General features: G+C 42.6%; 2 long non-coding RNA genes across 2 annotated transcripts; one reads left to right on the forward strand and one right to left on the reverse strand.

The window, feature by feature from the left end:
* Positions 1-542: 542 nt before the first annotated feature.
* LOC106016887 (uncharacterized) lies at positions 543-20,261 on the reverse strand. The gene is made up of 8 exons (XR_011811845.1): positions 19,900-20,261; positions 19,720-19,827; positions 17,711-17,787; positions 17,564-17,622; positions 16,889-16,949; positions 3,883-6,059; positions 1,272-1,411; positions 543-837 (listed from the first exon to the last, which is right to left on the reverse strand). It is a non-coding gene; the product is annotated as an uncharacterized lncRNA (long non-coding RNA).
* Positions 20,262-21,935: 1,674 nt separating this feature from the next.
* Positions 21,936-22,476, forward strand: LOC140003321 (uncharacterized). Its single transcript, XR_011811792.1, has 2 exons — positions 21,936-22,100; positions 22,258-22,476. It is a non-coding gene; the product is annotated as an uncharacterized lncRNA (long non-coding RNA).
* The last annotated feature ends 1,891 nt before the right edge of the window (positions 22,477-24,367 follow it).

Raw genomic sequence — 24,367 nt, forward strand, 5'->3', positions numbered from 1 at the left:
AGCTCTTGTAAGGTCATCTAATGATAGATTAGTGCTGCACAGAGTATCACAAATGGCATTTGCGCTGGGAAGCTCATTGTATGAGACGTCAGGTCATGTAAATCATAGGAAACAAATACAAACATCCATCAGAAAAATGCAGAAAGTCATTACAGGCAGCAGAGAGGAGTTGAATTATTATGCAAAATTTATTTTGACTATTAAAATACAAAGAGGTGACACAAAATTGTCCTTTAAACAAACATAAACTACAAGCAGTCTGACAGGAGGTTTTGTTTATAAATGTTTCATCTTTTCACTATACCATGGCTGTAAACAGTACCTGAAAAACAAAGGAGGGGAAAAAATCCACACCACCAACAAAACAGTGTTTCGATATTTGGGTCTCCAGATTTTTTATTTTATTCAAGATAGAGCTAGTCTTCCCACATCTGAATAATCAATGCAGGATAGGAAGGAATAGAGTGTAATTACTGCACGTGAGTCATTTGTTACGGATCCTGTCTGCTCAGAGAGAGCAAAGGCAAGCACTGCTTCTAGAGAAGCAATTATCTTTTTTTTTTTTTTTTTTTTTTTAGGGGGATGCAGTAAACAGTTTGACAGAAATATGTGGATGCTCAAGAACGGAAAACCAAGAAGCAAGAGACACTAAAACAGAAAGGTTACTACCAACCTCCAAATGTCCACGCAGGAATCCACTCACCGGTTCTCAGTACCATGAATGAATCCAAACAGTGAAACAGCTTCTTCTGGAGTTCATTTCTTTGCTCAATAAAATAACCCCTCAGGTGTTCTTCCTATTTCTTTTTCATTTGCTCAGAGAAGCCTAACTCATGCCTGTTAACAGAACAGATGAATGTATTTTTGGTTTGTAGACCAGGGAAGCAAGTTCTTTAAGTCCCAAGCACAACAAGAGCCAGACTCTCTAGCCATAACTAATACTGATAATTCTGAAGCACTATAAATTACAACCAAAGTATAATTCCTCCATATTTAATTCAAATAAAAGTATCATGTGGGTTTTTTTTGTTTGTTTTTTTCTTTTTAAAATTTCACACATTTTCAAGATAACCTTTTTAGAGCAATATCATAAAGTAGACTTAGATGGTCAGGAAGGGGGAGCCTTTGTTCTGAATTGCTTGGCTGTTTCACAAAAGATAAAATCAGGGACGGTAGGTCATGTTTTCAGGTGGAACACAGATGCTTTGGTACTGAAACACCTCAAGGGTAGGTCTAAATCCCCCAGACTGCCCTGGAAAATCACAGCATACCTTCCTGAGTGATGCAGGTTCCTTCCAACAGTCACAGGATGATGTCTAAGGAGTCACATCTCCTCTGAGTCTTGTTCCATCTTTCACTATTGTAAATCACTCTAATCTCATTTTATGAACACCACACAAGAAGGCAAGCACTGAAAATTACAAATAATAGGTCAAACTGTGATTTGTGAATAGGGAATGCAATATCCCTTCCATTACCTGGAAGTTGTTTGTATGATGGAAAGGAGGAACTGGACCTTACAATGAAACAGAATAAAATAGATTTATTGGATCTTTTACCATCTGAAAAAATGTTTACAGTGTTACCAATGTAAGACTGATTGATATCAATTGTACATTTCTTCTACTGCTGCTCCGTGGTGGGATAAATTAGTATGCTCTGAACTTTCCTTGGGTAACAAGCCGTGAGTGCCCGACCACTGCCAGTCTCAGTACATTCAGTACTGCCAATATAAATTGCCTAGTCCCTTTGCAACCAGATAAATGGAGTACAATTCTAGTAAAATAAACACAATTCCAGCACTGAAAGAAATTGCATCTGCTGGTGATCCCTTTTCTATCAAAGCACAGAAGGGGGTTGTGACAAGAAGCTAAACATTGTTGTTGAAGGTGCAGTGAGCAGTTGAGTTCACCCAAAGACAGAGAAGAAAAATACTATGAGATCCAGTTCCTCCTGGCCATGTTTTTAGAAAGCATTGAGAGTACAGCAGTTGAAGGAACCTGGTCAGTGCTTGGGAAATCCCCTGACCTGGCGAGCAGTGAGCCTGGCAAATCTGCACTGGCAGGTATAAGCACTGTGGAAATGCGAAAACAGGGCAATAGGCATAGGAAGGTTGGGGTGGGGTAGCGGGAGTTTGCAAAAAATGTTTATAAAGTCGATGCAATCAGCTGCTGTGCCATTTCATATCAGGAAAGGTTCCTGACAATATTAGAAACAGTGACCTTGAACAACCATGTACTTGGCAGGCATGGCTGAGTGGGGCAAAGTGTTTCCAAGCTGAGAACAAAGGCGGGTTTGCAGAGGTCTGGTTACAACCCTTGGGTGCTGTGACTGCCAGAGCTCCATCTGAATCACCTGGTGCAGAGGCACCCCAGGGAGAGCTTGTATCTCAGGGCAATATGTAGGGGTAAACCTCTACAGAGGCTCTTGGAAAAGGGTGCATGGTGTGATCCATATCTTCCTGCCGCAGCCCTGGCTCACCCCTGTGGTGTAAATGCCTGAAGTAACTAGGAAAATAAAACTAACATTCACACTTTTAAGGAAAAGGTACAGCATTGAAGAGGCTTTCAGGGTAGGGCATAACTGCATTATCTGAGCATTCCCTAGGCTCCCAACCTTAGATGCTATCGCGCTGGGGAAACTTGGTGTGCTAGCTCTAAGGAACACCACGGAGCGTAGAGTGGAGTGGAGACACCACGGCTAGGCTCTGTAATCAGGTGGGGCCTCGATTGTTCTTGTGCACAAAGCTGCACTTTTTGCCACCCTAAGCCAAAGACCTGTCATGTTTTGACAAATGCTGTACCCTAGTGTACTTTTTGCTCATTATAATATCATTATAATACCAAAACACACCTCCATCCCAAAAGCTACCCGCCTCCAAGGTGCGACCACCCCTCACTGAGCATGCGCTCTGAATTTCTCGGAGTCTATTACTTTAAACGGAGACGGGAAAACTTTACACCAATCATAACTAAGATATGCTTGACTAGAGCCACTCAAGCTCCACCTAAAAGATAGAAAATAATATAAATTGGCCCAAGAGAGAGGGGATGTTAGGGAAGATACCATCCCGAGGACATACAACATCCTTAGGACCTCCTGACTCCTGGGATCAGTCGACGGGCTGAGCCTCTCTTCCCCCCCCCAATTGGGACGCCTTTGGGTGAGATCTGAATATTTGCTTATAAATCTCTATAGAGTCTTTGATCCTTTTAACGCGTTTATTTCTAGGCTGTGCACCTGTAACACCTATAACACCTATAACATCTATAACATCTGTAACATCTACAACACCTATAACACCTGTATAACATCTGTAACACCTATAACACCTGTGTATTTCATGCATACTAGCTTGCTTTTGCAGATAGTCACTATCACCGGCAATCCAAAAGAACCTGATTATCTGTTGCTGTAATAAACCATACTTGATTGCATTGTGATAGCTCTCATTAATGCAACTAGGGTGAGGGTGGTTATCCGTGATAGTTCAGTGTTCTGAATCTAACCAGACCCCCAGACGGTTGATGCATTGTTGGTGAATGTCTGAACGGACCCCCAGGTGGTTAATACGTTTTTGGTGAATGTCTGAGCGGACCCCCAGGCAGTTATTATGTTTTTGGTGAATGTCCGAATGGACCCCAGTTTTGGTGAATGTCCGACTGATTCAGTACTCTGAATCCAACCGGGCCCGTAACGGTTAATCAGCTACACCCCTTTAACGCGACAACCCCAGTGCTCCACACACTGCAAGTGCTGGCATGGACATCCCCACATACCTTCAATGCTCAGCTTAATAGAGGGCACCATACCATGGGGGGCTATATGTGTCATGGTGCTACATCATGGTGTGGCTTAACATATAATCCAAGAGGAGCTCACCTGGTGACATCCTGAAAGCAGCAGCAACTGAGGTGTGCTATTTTCAGCTTCACAGGCTTGTTTTGAGCATCTCCCCTGCTGTTTCTTGAGTCGAAGCCCCAGATGCGTTCATCCCAAAGGATAAAGCAGTGATACGGGAGGTGAACACACAGGAAAGTAGAGTAGAGAAGGAGCTTGCTGGTCTGCCCTGACCTCTCCCACACCCCATTCAGCAGCCCTCCCCCCTTTGTCCCTGTTTGAAATGGGGACAATGCTAGGCACACGCTTGCTACCAGAGCACCCAGCCCCACTACTGCTCTTCCAGCTTCAGACAACACTACAATAAACTACTGCCGTATTATTTTAAATGGGAGAGGCTTATTAGGCTCTCCTGTAAATCAGGCCTGAAATTACCACTGTGGTTTCATGATAAGCCTGAGTCCTGCTGAACAGCTCATGCAGCTTCTGTTTGAAATTCCTATTTTAAAACCACTTTTGTGGCTCCCCCATGAAAGCAGTTCGATTTGCAGCCATACAGCATGGTACGGTGTGGCCCGCCAAGCTGGGAGAGGCTCTTTCCCTTTAATGACAGCCATCTGCAGGTTCCTATAACTTAGCAATGTTCCCAGCTATGATTTATGGAGGGTGCTTAGCTTTACGGTATAATCTTTACTATTTTACAGGGTTCCCTTTTTCTCAGTTAAATGTTGTTTTCTGAATAATTCCAAGCTGCCAGTAGGTTTACAGAGAAGAAAACCAGAATGAATCTCTCCTTGCTTTTATTTACTTCTATTTGAGTACTGTGTTTCTGCATCCATTTTGGAGATTTACAATGGTATTAAGTTTGCTTCCCTCGTCCTCATTTTATAGATTTCTGCTGCAATCATTTTGAAAGCCAGAAAGCTGACAGGAAAATTAGGAAATTAGATAGCATGTTCCTATTCCCTCCAGTGCCCTGATGAAGAAGTGAGGAAGAAAAAGAAAATGAAAGTGTAATAAATAACAGTATATACCCTGGAGTCCCCTTGCTGGTGCTGGCACCTCCTCTGGGCATCCCCACTACATCCCAGCCTGCCAGCACTGCTCTGACCCCAGGAATGGTGGGCAGCTGAGCCCTACAGCGGCTTCAGGTGGCTCCTGTGGAGGCTGTTGAGGCAGCAGTGATTTGAGTGCCAAGTTCACAGGCTAATTGTTTACCTAATTTTAATTGCTAATGGTGGCCTGTGGTGCAGCAGTTCCCTGTGCTGAAGTTATCTCAGCCGAGTTTTCAAAATTATTGAAAATAATCACCCCAGAAAGAGAGAAGTGATGGCAGTAAACCCTTTAGATTTAGGGGTGATGTTGGGGAGTGATTCCTTTGTGACTTACCATGCATGACTTGCAACTCCAACTCCTTCACTGGCTCCACATGAACACCCTGAGAGCACAGAGGAGCCTCATAGATGTTATGTGCTGGACTCATCCTGCACCACTCCAGGCATCAGAGGGATTGCAGAAACTGCTGAAGAAAATATTTTTCTTTCACTTGAACTTTTCTTTTTGTCTGAGGTGGCCATGATGGCAAAGTGATGCCCTGTAGAGACCCTCCCGCAGCTCATCATGCACCGGGAATTGCGCTAATTTGCTCCTGCACCACCAGCTTGCTAGGAAAACAACCTTCAAATCAGCCCTGCAAATCATCCACATGACTGCATGGACCCGACTTTAAAACCTTTCAAATCAAAATAGGCATGCTGTGAATTGCAAAGGGTTGCTTATCTAGTGACGAGCAAGGGCTGGTTATCTCACAGGAACTGGTACCACCTGCAGCCAGTGACAACCTCATCCATAGCATGAGCAATATTCATCTAGTTGTAGGTTTCTGTTCTGTTTTAGGTGCTAGTTGTTGCAGGCAAAACAAAAACACTGGAAATCATCCCAGCAGGTCACAAAGCTATCTATTTTTTCTGATTTCTTCCCACATCAGATTACAAAGATGAGTTTTTAACATAGTTAGGTGCTGTTTCCAGTGCTGTATCAACTACAGAAGTGGTTTGCTTGCTCATTTTACCCCCAATACTGTTGATTTTCCACCTACCTTTAAAACCTGACTCATCCATGTTGCACGATACATTGGCCTTGGTTCAGGTTAAGAATAGTTATTTTCATTTAAACAGAGAGAACATTCAATCCAACTTTTCTGCTCTTTATGGAAACATCTGCAAAATGAAGCAACAAAACACATCAAAACACTGAAATTGCCCATCGAATGAAATTCTGAAATTGCATTCTGCCATTGTCATTTAGCCCAATAAGTTAGAAAGAGATTCAAGTATAGTTTTTATTTTGTCTTCACAGACTCAAGCTTTATACAACATAAAATATAACTTTATATTAATGGTTGATATGATATGCAAATAAAAATGTACCTACTTCTTACTGCACATACTTTTTACATTTGTTTATTTTTATATCTTAAAATGCAGGTTTAAAAACTCATTTAAATTATAATATAAATTATACTCATTGGCTTACTGTTACTTTGATTTGACACTTGATATTGTGATAGGTAATGGAGTATTTTCTAGAGCTGCAAGTATATTGAATATAAAATATAAAGGTTAAAATGAAGGGAAAATGTAATACAAATAGACTAACAACAAAGTAAAGAAAAATCAAACAGGCTGCTGGCTGCAGCATGGTAGCCCAGCTGTCCCAGCGAGACAGCCAGCTGGGCAGCAGGCAAGGAGGCTGGGCAGATGTCTGGCTTCTGCTGATGGCTTTGATGGCATTGACGTGTTCCCACAGAGCATCTTGATACCATTGAATCAACATTTTCCAACAGAAAGGGGCTCAGAAAACTATTCTGCTGGAAAATTGTTGACCTGCTCTATTGGCGGCTGATCATTCAGCAATACTGCTGAACGTTGTGCTTTAAAATAAATAAATCAAACAAACCCTATTCTTCCCAAATTAGGAGTTTAGTGCTTTTCCTCTTACATTACAAGCATAACTTGTCCCTATTCACCTTCACATCACTCATGATGGCCCAGACCTCTACCTTTTTCCCCTTCAGTCTTGTCCTTTGCAGGTAAAAGCCCTAAACTTATTTAGCTTTTTCTTCTGCAGAGGCCAGCCCTTACGTCTAACAATCTCTTTTGCCTTCTCCACACCCTCTGTTGTTCTCCTATGGTATTTCTGCAAGGGGCAATCAGACCTGCAGGCAGGATTTGAGGTGTGGGGATTTAGCGCTGGCATAGCAATGCTTCTTGTTCTCAGAGCCTTTCTTCACTCTCCCCATGGCTATGAGAATGGTGCCAACACTTGGAGCAGCTGCAAAGGTGCCAGAACATCTTTCTGTCAAAGGTAAGTGCTAATTTAAAGCCCATCATTCTGTATATGTAGGTAGACCTGTTTTAACAGGGGCATTAATTTGCACTTATCAGTGCTGAATTTCACCTGCCAGTTTATATCATACAGCCACTTATTTCTGTAAATCATTCTGCAAACCACTGCTGTAGGTCTGGCTACCCTGCACAAATCTGTGTCACCTGCAAACTTTGCCACCTCACCACTCACTCATCCCTTTTTCTGGTTCCTTTCTTTTTTGGGCAGTGTTCAGCCCAGATACATGCAAGATTTCTACTGAAATTTCTATCCATTGTAAAAATAGATCGAGGACTTGATTCCTAGTCCTTGTCTCATACCTTTTATCAGTCCAGGAGAAGGTCAGTCTTGTGAGAGCCTAGTCCTGTCAAGTCCACTTTGTGACTATTTTAGAAACTCTTTGGACACATAAAATAGATCTCTAGTTCTAATATACATCATCCACTGTCATCCTGCTGGCCTGATTTCTGGTGCATTTGCATGATTTTGGTAAGCATCAAATGAGCAATAGCTGTTTGCAGATAACATTGAGGCAATATATGTTTTTTAATTTAATATTTCTTCCAATTTCTTCTTACATTCTTTTAATATGAAATACAGCGTTTCCAGGATGTTCTTCCATAAGGATGCTGAATTTGATAAGAATAGTCACTGCTAAGGAACAGCTCATTTCTGGTTACATCTTCAGTGAGGTCCTAAGGTATAAATCAAGAGTTGCTCCTCATCACCTGGGCTTTCTAATTGTTTCAAATAGAAAAGGTGTCTTAAGGTATTTTCAAACCTGGCCTGTGTCTCATGACCGCTCGTGCTGTGGACAGCTCTTTATGGGGAATACTGCATTCCCCCCTTGTTACCAAAAAAGGTGCTACCTTCTTTGCACGATTTCTGAAGGTTTATAGGGTTTTAGAGATACTCAGAAAAGCCTAGGCCTAACAGAGCTGGGAAGGAGACTTCAAAGCTACCTTGTGGTTGTGTCAGCTTCAGCAAACCAACACCCACAGCACACTGGGGAGGGCGGGCAGCACAATCCCGTGGGCAAGAATGCAACATTCATCTCCCGTCTGGTGAAGCGGGGCTGCTCTGTATTGACTGGGTTAGAATTAGAATTGATTTTCATAGAACGATGTTGTTGATCCTCTTGGATTGCGTTACTTCCTTCTCTGGTTTCTTGTTTACTTTTCAACAAAGCCGGAGCTTTCTCCACCACACGTTCAGCTGTGTCCAGAGCTCCTGCTAAAGGTGGGAGAGATGGGGAAGGGGCTGCTGGCTCTGGGAAGCAGGTAATGAAATACTGTACAAATCCTTTCTAGTAAATCAGATTTAATACTTTTATGCTATTACAAGCTCCATTGAAAACAGTGCAAAAACTCTTCGTAAATCTGTCCCCTAGGTGCCTTATGTCTGTATTTATTCTGTCTTTTGAAATTCATTCATTTACCCAGTTCAGTTTTAGCTTCTGGGTGTTAGTTTTTATCCAACATGATTTAATTTTATACTCAGGATTGGGTTTAAAGCTTGCACCATGAACTAAATAAGTTCATTAAATGCTCTAAGTTTCTCTGGTTACAAGTATAAATTCATCAGCATGGAAATAATGACATCTTAAACCTATTAAATTTAAAATATCTTTATGCTCAACCCCAGAGCTCAGATATGCCAACCAATGATAATCAAATGCCACCCGACCACTCAGAAATTCCAGGGAAGAGAAAATGAGCTGGCTTGAGTATGCCTGTGAGGCAAATCAGACTGTCAAAATCCTATCATTCTTGGGAGAAATTTACATAGCTCATATTAAACACACCAGAGAGACTGGGAATCCAGAGTAATTAAATGCTGGAAGGAGGTGTGATGCTGGACGTGACACAGCCAGGAGGCATGGCCCCAGGGATGGCAGTGCTGGAGAGATGCCCAGGGGAACCTGAGTGGCACAGGGAAAGGGGAAGCACTGGGCTGTGCACCCACAAACTCCTTTCTCTGTAGCAGATACCTCTGGTTGCAAACTGCACAGGAGGGGGTGAACCCAGGGTGCTGCAGATTAGGAGCAGCCACCAGTTTGCACCATCATTCTTGGCTGTAAAACATTAAAGCATTAATAGCTGCCTTGCACTGAATCCCCGCCAGTCCCCAGTCCCAGAACACAACTGGACTTCATTTTTTTTTTTTTTTTTTTTTTTTGTGTGTGTGTGTGTTTGTTTGTGTGTGTGTGTGTTTTTGTTTTGTTTCAAAAAGGCAATTGCTTTTGTTTAACACTGGTTTACAGCAGATAGACCCTGTCACTGTACAAAACATAAGGGACTTTAATCCTCCTCTTATTGACATGACATACCGTAATGGCTTCTTTGGTTACCTATCAAGTTACTGTGTACTTAGAAAGCTTTAATCTGTAGATTATTTACTCAATAGACTGTAACGGCTTCGCATAATAGCCCATAACGGCTTCCAGCAGTTATGGTCTATTGTGTCACAGGGAGTTTGTGTTGATTTTTCCCCCCTAAATCTAACACAAAGCATCTAAGGTAATATATGGTATTGTGCCAGCCTAATAAGAAGTGCCTACACTCTCATTTTGTTCAATTCTTTTGCTTTTAAAAAGTCAATATCAAGAATAGCATTTGTTTTCCGAAAAGAGCAAGAAAAATAGAAAGCAGCCCCTGCATGGAGGCTGGGAAGACACCCTCTCCTCCACCGACCAGAGAACAGAATTGTCCCGTCACCTCCATCCCTGATCTTGTCTTGCACCATCTTGCACAGGCAATCATTCAGGCTGGTCTCCCTTCCCTCTCCAGCTGTGGACTTTCACAATACCTCCAAGAATTTTGTAACTCTTGAAGCTTCTGTCCCATGGCCAAGAGTGGGCAGAAAACTCAGAGATAATTGGGGTTGAACATAAGTTACATCCCCTTGTGCTCAGAAATTACATTAATGATGTGCAAACTAACCTATTTCCACAACTTTCCTATTTACTTGTTAGTGTGAACGGTGACAACAAGGGCAATAATGCCCCTTGAGAAGTTGTAATAAAAAAGGAAAAATGTATGTTCAAGACTCCATTATCCAGGCTTGGCATGGGTCTGGGTGCTGCACATCTAGAAGATGTCAAGTAAATGCTGGCTGCAATGTACACAGACTAAAAGGCTTAATTTCGATGTACTGTCATTATGACAATTACAGTAACATTAGATCATCAGCCTACTGTCCATTCTCTGCACAAATAGGAAAGGGAAAAGAAAATACATGGATGAGATTTCTTAAAGGCATTTTTAATTCTCATTGTCTGTAAGATGTTCAGAATTTGAAGGACATTTCCCACCAGGTGAAAACAACTTTAATTTTGAGCCTAACTGCTCCAAATTGATTTGATTTCATTTAAAGCCGAGCTAATTAATTAAAGCCACTTGACAATGCCCCTTTAATGTTTAACCAAAGAGCACACTGTACTCCAGCTGAGCTGCTAAATGTTTATGTCTTATTAGCAGGGATCCCAAAGCTTAGAGAAAAGGATTTCCATGCAAGTTCTCACCACATCTTTTAATTACACCTAAACAACTCATCTCATTACAGTTCTACTATGAGCTTTGCTCATGAGAACACCCTGCCACATACATTTACCAGGTACAAACAATGTACACGCACTTATGCTCACACATCTCTCTGTTTTTAAGTGGAAATTCCCCAGCCGAAGACCTCAGAAAATCACTCTGCTCCTTTTCTGGCACAGTGAATACCAACACTTGTTTCTACATTAATTGCAAATATGAAATAAATGCATCATTAAGACTTGCATTAAAACCAAGTTAGTATCAAGCAATACATAGATTTGCTCCTGGTAATCAATAAACTCAGGGAAACTGCAAGTAATGGGGGCCATGGGCGGTATGGGGAAGGGTGCAAACAGCTTTCCCTGCTTCTCCCCATTTTCCCCCAGAAGAGCTGTGCTGCACTGGAGAGCTGCACTGGCTGACCGCTTCAGGTACGCTGCTGAGCTCACCCTTTCCAGCCCCTCTCCCTGAACTCAGGTCTCCATCCCCACTCCAGCACTCTCCGCCCATCCCACTCTAGCATCACCCCATGTTCATACCCCCCTGCAGCTCCTGCCCAGGGATTTCAAAGGCGAGAGCCAGGCCCTTCAAGCTGAATTTTTGTGTCCCCCCAGCTGCAGGGGCAAGGTGCCAGTGCTGGTGTGTTAGACAGGGGTGGGATGGACTTTCAGCAGCTTTGGTGGTGTTTTTCTGCAGTGACGGACTGATTCCTCCCCGTCTGCAGATGGTTAGTCACACAGAGCAGAAATAACTCCAAATGCAGCCTTCAGGTGCCATCAGATCAGGACTCCCTTCTTACCTCAACCTGGGGGCTGAGATGATAATTCGCTTGCACTTGAATAATTTTTGAAAATATAAACAACATCTTGCCACATGCTGGCCTTTCTCTATTTACTGGGTTTGATTTCACTTCTGAAGAAAGCCCATTGAGACAACAGAGGGATTCTGCAAAAAAGTATTGGCTGAACGAGCAAAATCATTAATGCCAGCTCAGGAGTCCTAATTGCCCCAAATGAGTTACAAGCTAAAATAGCCTGGCCCAGTTATTAGCAGCCAGCGTACCCTTAAGGGCCAGGCATTGCAGCACAGAGAGGAGGCTGCATGTGAGGCACCATTCTCAGCCCTTTCCCTCTCCCCATTGCTTTTCTAAACAATTCCGTTAGGATTTATACTGTCAATATGGGATTATTCCCTATACTTCTATTTCTTGTTCAAATGTATAGAAATTAATTTTCTGGTCATAATTTCAGTACCTCTGGGACATTAGCAGGATGGAAGTAAAAATAGAACATCATTACAGTGTCAGGTAATGCGGATGAGTGTGACTAATAACCTGAGTGTCATTGATTTAATAATCTAATAATGTCTCTGCACACTCAGCGCTCAGACTCACCGATTGCAGATCAAGATTTAAACCCAGCTGCAGCTGCAGATTAGAATCAGCACCTCAGTTTTAGGGATCAGGACTGATGATAAGCAACCCATGGCTGGTATCCAAAAATGAAAGCAAGGGAAAGAGGCGGATGGCATCTGCAGATCACGCCACAGGGGAGGCAGGTTTTCTATTCCCCAGGGTGACAGCACCAGCAGGTCACAGCTCCCCAGCAGAGAAATTTTCCTGTCTCAAAAAGGCATGTTCAACAAGTAGGAAAGGTCTGGTAGCTTTCAAACAGCCACCAGCCAACAATAACTTGGTCTATGGTGATCTAAAATGCAAAGGAAAAGTGCATTAAGGTGGGAAAGGTCTGATCCATAGGCTTGAAATGAGAGGGAAAGGAGGGGGCTTTGAGTTTGTACTCAAACCTTCTGATTTAGGATAACCTGGATTATTCATTTGGAGAAACTGTACCATGACAGCCCTCAAGCTCCATATAAGGGAGGATTTCCTAAACCTTAGAGCATCCCTGCCATTCAGCCAGGCACACCCCTCACCATCCTTCCACACCCTGCAGGGAGTACCGGGGGTAAGGGACATTTACGCAGGCTGGGTGGCTGTAGGCAGCCTGGGGGACGAGGCTTTGTCCTTCCAGCACAGCCCCTGCTGAGCACCACCACTGGGTCTGGTGCCCCTGGACAGGTGGTAATAGTGTTGCTTCCCCAGCATTCCCAAGGACAAGATGACAAATGGCTGTCACCCACACTGTCATCCCCCCCCCCCTTGCCACAGTGCATGAAACTGTGCAGAGGTGCCAGCTAATGAGACATGACATCAGGTTTATTATAATTTGGATTCGAACAGGGACTATTGATCTTCTCAAACTGTGTGTGAAAATCCCATTCCCTGGCTAGGAACCTCCAGGCTTAGTGTGTTTGGGCTCTTTGTTTTTAAATAATGTGGGTTTTTTTGTTTGTTTGTTTGTTTGTTTTTAAGAGTACAGCAAAATTTGACTCTACCTGGGACTGCTCTGGCACCATGGAGGACAAATGCGGTTTATGCAAAACCTTTGAACGCAGTAGCTTCAGGCCCCATGCAGCCATCCAGGTGATTCTTTTTTTTTTTTTTTTTTTTCCAGACCACCACATCAGTCTTCTCCAACACCACTTCATCTCAAACATATTTATTTGTTTCCAGTTAACTTCACTGAGATAACAGGAAAACTCCCCAGGGAATTGCCATAGAAACACCCGATGGAGACCAGGCGAGATTAGGGCAGTGGAGCCCGAAGATACTGTTAAGATTAAGAGAGATTTAGCCACAACTCTCCAAGTATCATCCTACTGGAAGAGGAACAAAAACAAGACTTAAGATGGAAAATGTCCTGCATGGTTAGAGATGGAACAGCAGCTGACAATTCCTCTCTCTGGGGATACTCAGCACCATAACGCAGCAGAAAAGCTGGTGCTGCCTCACTAGGGATCAAGCAGGACCAGTGCATACTTTGGAAAAGCACTTGGGAAGAGACATTTTGTCTCTTCTAGATGCCTCATTGCAGGCAAACCCTGCAGCAGCAGCACTTTGCCCCCACTATGGGAAGCCCTTCTCCACAACTAGGGTCCATTTCTAATTCAGAAATTAATATCTGTGTTAATTAGCTCTTCAGTTGCGCAGCAAGTGACTCTTACACAGAGTCCCTATCACTGGGATTTTCCCAGATGTCAGCCTTTGGAAAGGCTTTCTGACAGCTTTCCAGCCTCAGAAAAGCTCTGCTGAATCTCAATATAGTACATGCGACTCCCGACTGCAAAAGTGTTAAAAACGTACCCAGATCTTTTTCTGTGCTTGGTGACATTGATAACCCTTTAAGCAAAGTAGTGTCCTTCTGCATAACAGACTGAGAAGGATGGGATTAAATCCAAGAAGGAAATATAATAAGAAGTGAAGGAGCTGCCTACCATTAGTAGCGATTTGAGTGTCAGGCAGTCTTTTTTCAGGCAATTTACCAGTGCTTTTGTCCAAGCTGTTCATTCAGCAAAACACTATTATGAAAATAGATGTCATTGGAAGCACTTTTTTATTTTTACTATTCAAAAGTGTACTTAATTCCATTTTTCTATTAAACGCTGTTAATTTTCCTAGAGTTCAAACAGAAGGCCCTGACTGTAGGAAACTGGGGTCGTGGTTTTCCTTATAAGGAAAATGTTGGGCAGCGTTCCTGCACTTCCTGCTATTTGATGCTCATACACACAAATACTGAGAACCATTAGAAATTAAATATCCTTAACTGCAAAATAGAAGGGAATTCATCAACAATATTGATTTTTTTTTCATGCATGTGTAGCTCCTTTGGCAATTAGCTGTGGAACTGCTGTTTCTTTTCTGTGAACCAAATTTTAGTTGCAGTGTTTTCTGTATTCTAATAATAAGCTTTTGTTCGCTTTATTTTTTCTCATGCAAATTGTCAGCCTGGATTTGCAGGCATATTTCTCCTACAGCCAATGAGGTGGTTAATTAAAATGTACTCAGTGAGTCAAAGGTGGAGCTGATGAGGGAGCCTAAATAAAACAGGATCTTCATCAGGCAATGGATACACATGTGCTTGGGAGCTCAGGAACAGACAGCCCTAGGAAACAGATAAAAACATGCAAAGACAGAAAACTCCCAAACCAATGAAAAAAACAATTGGTTAGGACCAAATACCTAAAAGACTTTTTTTTTTTTTTTTGGAGGGTGGGATAATAGTAATAATAAAAAATAAATGAATAATAATTTTAAAGGAAAAGAAACAATTTTATAAGAAATGCATATACGATAGACAGATATGTACCTCTCGCTCTAATTGTAAGCTGGAAGGTTGGCAGGGCTAGGTGGAATCTTATTGTGTATGTGTGTGTATGAACATTTATCTTAATTGCATTCGCGTGGTTGTGGGGTGATTGGGTGTGATCTTGAGATAACTGATGTTTGATTTTTATGTGCATTTCTGACAGGTGTGAAGTATGCACAGAGCAGGGAACGTATTGAATGTATGTACGAAGTTGTGGAAAAGGTTCACGATGCCATAACCATCAAGTATTAAATCTCAAAAAGAAACAGGCAAATTCTGCTTCCAACTAATTCTCATGTAAACTTGTAGTGTTAGGTAGATGATACTCATTTCTTGGTTTATGAGCACCAGAGAGGCATGTCATAAAAGGGAGAATGATATGATTAAAATTAATGTAAAATATCATAGGAAGCATAGCTTTCAAGTTTCTTTTGTCCAATACAGAGACTTCTAGAACCAGCCAGAATAACAACCTCAGAGCTTATTGATTTCCACTGTAATGACACACAGAAATTAATGCTCCTGGACTTTTCAAGAAAACTAGATTTTTCTTGAATGACAGAACTGTAATTGATCACTAACCAGCTTCAGCATCGGAACAAACACTTAGCTGAATCACTCAGCTGCTCCAGGTTCATTTCTTGGTGTGCTATCATCTTATGCAATAAACACAATAAATGAAATACGGAATTACTCTAATAACAAAATCATTCCTAATTGTTAATCCCTGGTATAGCAAGTTTCAGGAAAGAAATCACACTTCAAATAGCTTCCTGCAAAGTTACCCTAAGACATCCTGCACTGAGCCCTCACTGCCACGAAGGAGCAGGAGCCCCACATTGCCTGGGAAGTTCATTTCCTCCTATGTACCACTTACTCACTGAGGTCACTTGGGTTGCCACAGACTGCTCTTCCAATTCATCACATCTCGTAATTTCTGAGTTTTATTACTTCATGTTAAATTTATTAATTTAAGTTTTGCAAACTTATTTTCAAAACTGTATTTAGATTCTGTTCCCTCATGGAATATTTATCCTTAAGTTCCATGCTGATCCTGTCTAAAACAAGACCTTTTCAAGTTTTCAACTCTACATTGGCCAAACCATATAGATTCTTACGGAAAGCATAGCTGCAAAAAATCCTTAAGTCACTGTAATTAACCTATTTACACCTTAATTTTCATATAAGATGTTAAGGAGCTTGAAAAATTAATAAGGTAGTCTGTGTTGTTTCCATCTTTGTGTTGGAGTTCAGACTGTGCCACCTCTCCTATGCACAACTCCTGCCATATATTGTTTAATCATTTTGAAGATGAGACGATTGCATTTGTGACCCATGAGGGCTCGTCAAGCAGCTCATCACATTTGCAAACCCCTGTAGCTTATATAAAGTCCCCAGACATTCTCTTACATATTCTGAAAAGAACTGCTGCTGTTTGTGCCTCCCACCAGAGCCGCTATTTAATTTCCAACTGGATGTAAATTAACACATTTTATTAATCAGACAGCACTGAAGTCTGAACAAGAAATTTCAGCCATGGCAGAGCCTCCTCTCAAATTCATAGCATGGCCTGTGTGAAAATCCCCTGGCTTTGCTCATGACCAGGAGCAGATCTTTCTCCTGTCAGAGACATGCTTGGAGGCTAATGAAGACAAAGCCCAACAGGAGCACATGCAAAAGGACAAAAAAAATCTTTCATATACTAGCTATAAAAATGCAGCTTACACAGTTCATTGTTCTAGGTGCCAATGAAGTCAAATTACCAGTAGAGTTAACCTTGATGTAAAGCACCTTAAAGTTAACAATATAAAAAGACAAATTAGCCACACAGGTGAGTTAGACAGGATATAGGAGTCTGGCTCTGTAGGACAGTATATAATTCTCCCATTCTCACTGAAATGTAAAAAGCCTTACCTTTGGGCTCATTCAGAAATTTCTGACAAAACTTCCTCTCTCCTTCCGGCTCTCCTTATTCCTCACATGGGGGAAAAAAAAAAAAAATGTTGAAATGAAACTTTTTACAGTGATGTGTGAGACCTGGGTGACTTCCAGCGTGGAGGGAACTGGCTCTGCAGGCTGCAACGCTGCCAGCACAACCCAGGGAAGGAGCACAGGATATCTGCTCTGGACCCAGGCAAATGCCTGTGTTCAACATCTATGGCTTCCTCTCTCCTTTTAAAAACACATCTCCTTATGGTTTTGTTTGGCTGGTTGGCTTTCTGTTACTCCATTTGACTGTGTTCCTCACAGGAACACTGATTATCACCCCCTTTAGTTTTTAGATACAAGATTTAAGAGGTTGCAGACTCAGCACTGGAAATTCAGCATCACAATGCTTTCCTTAAAGAAATATCAACACTCCAGGTACGAAATAATGCTTAGAAATGCCCAGCCTTTGATAAAGCTCTTCCTTGGCAGACCACAGGCAGGACCCCTGCCAGCCTCGCGGCTGCACACCAGTGCTCTTAGGCCAGGGTATAAACGTTGCCCAGCACGCCTGAGCTGGAGGGCTCAGCACAAGTCTGGTCCCCCCATCCCAAAGAAACTGATATCCCAAGAGCTGAGACATCTTGTGGGAACTGATATTACCTTTTAGTTTACCAAAGCAGCTGGTCCTTCACCACGTGGTAACTTGCTTCCTCAGGGCTCTGCCAGAATCAGGATCCCCAGATCAGTGGTGACCCCAGAAGTGCTGACCCCAGAAGCCACCACACTGGCTGATGAACTTATACCCACCAAGGCTTTCATGTGGTGAGGTGACAAGGGTTGCACACACCTCTATTCCCTGCTGCCAGCACCACTTATTGCTGGTTCTGGAAACAAAGTGAAAATCTGTGGTTAATGCCAGGAGATCATGCCTCCACACCTTGTGAATTACAATAACACTAAATTGTAAAGTGTTTGGGTTTTGCATGCGCCTAGATTTCCAAATGCCCATCAACTCTAACTCCAGGCACAGGACCTCATGTCTAACAGATTTTAGCTGTAGTCTGCCTGAAGTGTTTTGGAGGGTCATCAGAATCCCAAGATGTTTATCCTCATAAGCTTTCTGAATTTAACAGTGACAGCTTCTGCTGGGCAAATTAGGCAAGTCAATTTTCAAGCCAAGGCAAGACATATATGGTATAATTAATCCAAATTTACACACCCACAAGCTTCTGAAGCCTATCATCAGTCAGGTGGGTATGCCTGCAGAAATGTCCAAGTAGAAGTAATTAGCAAGAGCCTTAAGACTAAACATTTCAGAGGAAAACAGAAATAAGCCATGCAAAAGCAGTCTGGATTGCAGAAAAACAAATTCTATCTTTCTACAGAACTTTGTTATTAACAGTAGCCAACAAAGCAGAACACATCCTGTAAATCTGATTCTTTAACGTTACATGTAACTGTTCAGTATTCAGCCTCTATGAAGAATTACTGGAGTGTATCCCATGCTACATATGGTCTATGATAGGAAACAATACCTCTGAAACATCAAATAGCACAATGCCATTCAGGAAATTGGAGAATACTATGCTTCGCAGTTACAGCCTTAAAACATCACCTGCTGATTTTTTTTTTCATTTACAAAAGCAAAGTGTCCACCACAGATATTTAATATGATCAGGTGATATGAGGGAAAATATCAAGGCCCAAAAAGCTTATCCTGAGACAACAAAGTTATTATTTGGGTGCAGAAGTAATCAATTTTGATGTATTCTAACACGTGGTCTCATAACTTCAGCTTGTTATTTCACACATTGGACAAGGCTGTTGGAAATAGAGGCCAGGAAGCAATTTCGGACCATTAGGTTGTGGGTGGCTCGTAGGCCATCTCTGGAGCACAGTCAAGCTTTTCTGAGCTGTCAAATGCTAAATAGTTAATTGTACAAAGAGGAACAATAGCCAGAGAAATGTTGCTAAGAGCAAAGGGCGGCACTGCTGGTGTACTGACAGCCTAAATACCGTGCATGCTGCCCTGATGCAAACAGGGACCAAACTGGGGTAGGTCTTGCCAGCAGCACTGCACCAAGTCACTGTTAGGAGAATATTGCTTTGGTTTTGGCATTTGTGTGTGAAGTTCAACTCCAATACAAGAATGGCCATGTTTGCTTCTATCCAAAAAAGCTTTCCTCGTTGACAAAGTCCCACCTCCAGACCATGGAGGCACAAAAAAAGAAATAGAGCTGGATGCTGAGCTCCCAGAGAACGCAGGGCTCCACAGCCCCCAGCAGCTTGCAAGAAACACCAAAACTTTGCCAGCAGAAAAAGCACAGCAGCCTCACACCACCATTACCGCTACCCTTACCTTTAGTTCTCCAAAAGAAAGAGAGGCTATCTGAGCAGAGATCCACATGAGAAGAAATATGCTGGGGGAGACAGGGAGGAGAGGGAGAGAAGGGCTGGACATGCAATTCTACCCTGTGCTAACCCCTGCAGCCACTGCTTCTCCACCCCATTCCTGGGGCAGGATCTAGTGGTTCCACAAAAAGCCCAGTAAGCCCTTCTTTGCCAACAGCCCAGACAGCAGAGGAGGCAGGTCTCCCTGTGCCAGCTGCACCCCTGCTGTGTTAGATGACTCTGCAAGCACAGAAATCCACCTGGCACCCCAGGAGCGAGCAGGTGGAAACTTGTGTTAGAGGAGGCAGGCTCAGCAAAGAGGGGCAAGTTTTCTCTTGGCTCTTCTCAGATGTAAACGGCACTTCCCTAAGCGATGCTGAATGACACCACCCTCCTCCACCCAACACTCCCAGTTGCCTACTTACATTAGCATTTGCCAGCTGTCAAGCTCTTGCTCAGTTCCAGTGAAATCTCCTGGATTTTCTCTGCTTTCAGTGATTACGTTGAACTGCTGGGATCAGCTCCTGCTGACACTGAAATTGTCAAATCACCCTCTGCTTTTTTTAAAAAATCTTTTTTTTTTTTCCCCCCTCTTCCTTACTAACCTGAACAATGCAAACCCCAGCACATGTTCTTCAGCAGGATGCACAAATGACAGCCACCCTCCTGGGGAATGTCTCCTCAAGGTGATCTGAGGCTCTTTGTAACAGAAACAGCTCTCGGAGACACCGAGAGCACACATCACTTAACAATGAGATCATACAAACTTAACATCTTTTAGCGCTGCCTGAAACAGAAATGAAAACAAGTCACCTCCTGTCTCACGTGAATGGCCAGGTTGTCTCAGAGCAGAAGTCCCTCTAACCCAGTGTCTTGTCACTGATACCAATGAGTTGTGGATGTCCACAGAAGAAGGTTAAGAACAGGATAGGCACACAATGATAATTGCCTGGGGTGCTCTGACAGTCTCCAGCGAGCTGGGCTTAGCAACTTTCTGAGCTGGAGGCAGTCTCTGGGTGTGTAATAGCCCTTGCTGTATCATTCTTCCATGAACTCACCTAATTGTTTTTTGCACCATTTAAGCTTTTGGCAACCACAGTCTCCTGTGGCAATGACTGCCACAGTTGAACAGCAGGTTGTGATAGGAAATGGTGTTGTTTGCACCGACAAAGTCCCAAGGGACATCTAGGTATGTTTTTTCACCCTGGGTGACACACTTGATGTTCACATATCCATGTTTGAAGCCCCAACAACCAGCCAAGGCACCACCTGCCTGCTAGCCTTCCAGCCTCCAGGCTACAAAGCAAGCCCAGCCCTGGGGTCTCACCTGTGTCTTCCAGCCCCATGGCTGCTTTCTAATGGGCAGAAATAATCATTAGAGGCAGAATGAGACCAGGAACACAGGGTGACCAGCAAATATAAAGGACTAAAAAACTTGGCACAGTCGAAGTTTTACTTTCTCACAGACCCCACAGCTCAGCAGCTGCATTTGGAGAAGCCTTTAAACATTTGGTTTACCTGAACATCTTAGATCCACTCTGGGCTGTAGACCAGAAAATTTTGCCAAAAGGCAGGCATGGAGATGCAAGATGTATGCAGGCATGTAAAGATCCCTCCGTTCCACCCCTTTTTTCTTTAATCATTTTTTCCTAAAGCCCAATTTAGCAATCACAGTAGAGACTTAGTGTTTTTATGCAAATTCTTAAATTTACAGAAGCGCTGAGCTGAGCTGGGATTTGAAGTGAAGGCTTACTTGCTATTCCTCCTGCCATTTAAACACCATGCAGGGGTACACTGGTGGAGGCAGCCAGAAATAGCTTTGAGACTTCAAAAGTGTCAAAATTGAATTCTGAGAAAGTAAGGATGAGAGAGAACCAGCACAGTAGAGCCCAGGTCTGAGCACTCACACAGGGCTTCCAAAAACAAGGTTTAGCTAACAAAGTCATCACTGGTGAGTGCCATAATCCTTGTGCTTTGCTATAACTAGTATTTTCTGCCAGGCTGTATAAACTAATATTTTCTGATGAGAAATTGTTTTGCTGAAAGTTTTTGACTGGCTCTCTGAATCACACAGCACCCTGATGCGGGTTCACAGCTTTGCCAGATAACACATTTCTGCCCTGTGACACTGAGCATCTTTGCCTCCATCCTAGCACAGGCCAGGCTGCAAGAGTTAATTTACTGTAAGTTGCTGATAGTGTCACTGACAGTTTATCATTCCTGGGCTGGTATGTCTTTAGCCTGATTTAAACTGGTAGCAGCTTGGATCTCATTTTTTATTACAGTTTGAGCATAGCTGTCTGGTTATTAGTATAGGCAAAATATTGGCATGCCAATCCGGTCATAAACCATCAGCCGGATCACATAGAGGAACAGCTAAAATGCCATGTATGCTACTGTCATAAGGATCATTCCTAATAATGATGCACTCTATGACATATAATTTTTAGCAAGTTGTATTTAAAAAACAGATTGCTTTTCTGATATACCCTGCCAACAAGGTATTTAACAGAGCTGCGCTGGCTCTAATGTCCCCTTTTTGCATCCTTTCAGAGACAAGAATAGATACATCACCATCATGACGTTAGCAAACTTGGAGACTGCAGACACTTCATGAAATAAATTGGGAATGGCAGGCTAAGTACTTGAATTGACGATGCAGGAACCACTGGGCCTGTCTTCATCTGACACACTATTGCTGGGAGAATCAACAATGAACCCTGCTGCCTTCAGCATTAATGACCGCAGCTTTGCTGGCTTTGCAGGCTGGGAGTACAGCTGCAATCATCACCTTCACAAGGCCCAGGTGAGTCAAAATTAAGAAGTGACAGCCATGCCTTGGTGGGTGACTTGTTGCTATCCTGCTACTGAGCCTGCCATGTGCTTCACTTCCTACTTTAAATGTGTTTTTTGCTTTGTTCTCTTTTTTGTTTTCCTCTCTAAATGCCTCAAATACACTGCAGCATCAACTTGTCAGAGTACCTTCTTGAACAAAATGACCTGCCAGTCATAAAGCTCTTGACCTGATCCTAGACTTGATAAAAGTCTGGTGAAAAACAACCAAACCAACCAACCTAACAAAAACAAAACAAACAACAGAAATAGCTTACATTAAGGACCAAAAATAAAATACGTAAAAAGAATGACTTAATTTAAATGATGAACTGAATAGGTAATCAATATATCAATGTATTTCTAATTAGGAAAAGAATGGCATTTCCAAATATTGTATGAAAGCTGTGAAATGGAGTTAATCTGAAGGAAGCACAACCCCCACATTTGGCAGACAAAGACTGCTGATCTATCGCGTAGTCCTGCCCCCAGTTCTGACCCACTAGCATGGTGCACTGTTGCCGTACCTACCTTTTCTGCTGCTAGAAGTGCAGGCTCTCAATTTAACCCAGAAGCACCAGCTCTCCTCTGGAGATCCACAGAGGATGATGTCTCATGGCTGTGCAGGAGGCACCTCAAGAGGTACAGACCCACTGGACAAACTATCTCCTGTGAAAACAATAGAGAAAACAACTGAGTACTACACGTGTAGTCCAACTTTAAGAAGGTGGGAAATGACCAATGGATTTCACAAGCAAATCACATCAAACCAATCTGGCTTCCTCCTCTGACAGGATAATTAGTATGGAGGCAAAGGGGAGCAGTGGATGTGATATATCTTGGCTCAGGAAGGCTCTTGACACCATCCCATTTAACTTTCACATAAGCAAAGTGAGGAAATGGGAACTAAATGAAAATTCACTGCAAATCTACACCTTCAAAGTGCCTATCTGCAGCTCTCCATAACACACAGCCTTGTCCTGTAACCCATGTTTCTGCTAGCATGATGGACAGTTCATCTACAAAACTGTAAGCACATAGCTGCTAGAGGGCACATCATGCCGGACAACAGGATCATGGTTCAAGATGACCTCACCAAATGGGAGATACAGCCCAACATCACCGTGGTGGAAGTCCAGTGAGGTTATTTGTGGAATACAACACCACAACAGGTAGTTTGAGACTCTGTAAAGCTGTCCCTTTTCCTTTTGGAGGATTAGGCAGCCCCATTCATTGTGAAAACTTCCGCTGAGTCTGCCTTGAGAGCTTCACCTTGCACTTAAAACTGAGACTATTTCCAGTAACATCTGGGTTTCATTGGTTCTTCATTTTCAGGCAGGTGGCAGTGTGCCTCATTTCTGACCTGTGCTCCTGGTTTCTGAGGGACCTGCGTGCTTGCCTTCCTCCCTGAGCTTGGGCCAAAAGCTTTTAAATGATTTCTGCAAGTGAGACCAACTCCTACAAAATTATGTTATTTCCCAAATATAAACAATACCTTTATATTTTTCCATTTTCAGGAGTGTATTTTTACTCTTTAGCATGATTTTGCCTCTAAAATACCACAAACAACATTTGTGGTATAGATAAATAATGTAAAGAAAATAAAATGGATGCTCTATCAGAGTACCCAGCTGTTCAGCCATCCGGTGGGGCATGCTAGACTGGGATAGTCAAGGGCTGCATGTAAACCTGATTGCCCATTAAAGAGACACACATTTCACAATGCTGCAATCAAGGCTCTCTGGAGAATTAAGCATTGTGCCCATGTGTAATATGTCAGTTATTTGCCAGCAGGGGAAACACTGCAAGAAGTGAATGAGTTTTACTCTGTTCAGTGACATTACTAATGATTCATGCAGGATTATGGGTAACAAACCTTTGAAATGAGAGGTTGAGTTGTACACTACATTATACATCTGAATTTCATGGTATATTAGTGACAGTGATTGGTAATACAATATGATGGGAAATTGCTAACATCAGAGAGAAGTTAATATGATGCACTGCAATTTCTCAAAGAGTTCCATACTTTTTCTAGCACCACCCATAATCTGCTCATTACTGTTTGGCAAAGAGCAATCCCTCTCGTGGAGTGAGGGGCACCAGTGCTCTGACAGCTGGCCATAAATTTGAATAGAAGATATGCAATCTGAAACATTCATGTTTCCATGGATCGTTACCCAATTGTATCTCCTCTAAGAAGCAGGTGATTTTTTAACATCCTGCGACAGTTTGTTTCTG

Source organism: Anas platyrhynchos, chromosome 10 (genome assembly GCF_047663525.1).
Source record: "Anas platyrhynchos isolate ZD024472 breed Pekin duck chromosome 10, IASCAAS_PekinDuck_T2T, whole genome shotgun sequence".
NCBI lineage: Eukaryota > Metazoa > Chordata > Aves > Anseriformes > Anatidae > Anas > Anas platyrhynchos.